Source organism: Cynara cardunculus (assembly GCF_001531365.2).
Source record: "Cynara cardunculus var. scolymus isolate 2C chromosome LG 10, CcrdV1, whole genome shotgun sequence".
Lineage (NCBI taxonomy): Eukaryota > Viridiplantae > Streptophyta > Magnoliopsida > Asterales > Asteraceae > Cynara > Cynara cardunculus.
The window spans coordinates 18,790,981-18,792,464 of NC_037537.1; positions in this window are offsets into that span (position 1 = coordinate 18,790,981).

Genomic DNA, 1,484 nt, shown 5'->3' on the forward strand with positions numbered 1-1,484 from the left:
ACAAAATTGCCACCATGCAATTTAGACCATTAGATCATTAACTTATAAAGTTGATCAATGAACATAAATTGGTCTTACGGGTCTCACGAAAAACCATTGGTCTCATGTGAACCCAATCCTATATATATATATATATATATATATATATATATATATATACAAATGAGTGATCAAATAAAAATCACCCTCATTTATACAAACCGTACAAACCACCCTCATACGTTGATTTCATTGTTTAATCTTATGAAATATATATATATATATACACACACACACATATATATACACATATATATATATATATAGAGAGAGAGAGACTTGAGATCATGTGAGACCAAACGTTTTTTGTGAGACCCATAATAACAATTCTCAACCATTAGATTAATTTGATAACTATGGTTTAATTTGAGGAGTTATTCTTAATACTAGAGATGTAAAAAGGCTCAGGTCTTTCAAGCTATTTTTTGTGGGTGATAAAAAAGCCCGATAATAACCACAAGGGTGGTGTTTGATTGGTTTGAGTTTGGCTTCAAAAGTCAAAAGTGCAGGAGGTCTCAGGTTCAAATCCAAGGAAGAACAAAAATCCCCTTGTGGCCACGGATGTTCAAATACAGTGACTCTGGGCTACGTGCAAAGCAGGTGGTCGTCCCCTGATTAATTTGCTCGCGTAGCGAATTTGATATCCAGGTTAATTAAAAAAAGGCGGATGACAAGTAATGTTTTTTTATAACATAAGATTATTAAGTCAACACCTACTTATGATTAAAAAAACCCATTCATTACATGTTGATGAGTATGGTTTAAGTTTAAAACTAGAGAAGCAAAACATTGAGTTCTTTTAAATTCCGTTTTTTAAAAAAGCCTCGACAATCAGTATTGTTTTTTATGACATAAGACTAAGTCCAACACCTGCTTATGATAAAAAAAAAACCTTATCTGAATACATGTTGATGAATATGGTTTAATTTGAGGAGTTATTCTTAAGATTAGACATGCACAAGGGAACAACGACCATGGCTGTCGTTGTACGTTTTTGGGTTTGATAAACCCTACCCTCTATTCGCTAAGCGTCTTCTGTTATTTAGAGAAGAGCCCAGTAAGAATTTAGGGTCCAACTATAATTTAATTTGTCATATAATTCTTTTCATCTTTTAATTTAAATGTTCAAAGTGACTCTGATACTATTGTTGGGTTCTAATAATTTTGTAACCGTTTTAAATAGAGGAAAATTAACAATTTGGTTACAAATAAATCATAAAACTTTTCTAATAAAATCCATCAGATCCAATGATCCATTTAGTTACAGATAACACACCACACGGTGTTTAGAATTGTACCTTTCACAAATCTGGTGTAAACTTGATACAACACTTCAGAATCCAATGTAAGATTCCTCTATTAGTGATCCACACACGAATACACTTAGATGTCTCACTGGGTGTTAGCCCAAGAACCCTAGATTTATATGTGTATTACAGAAAGAA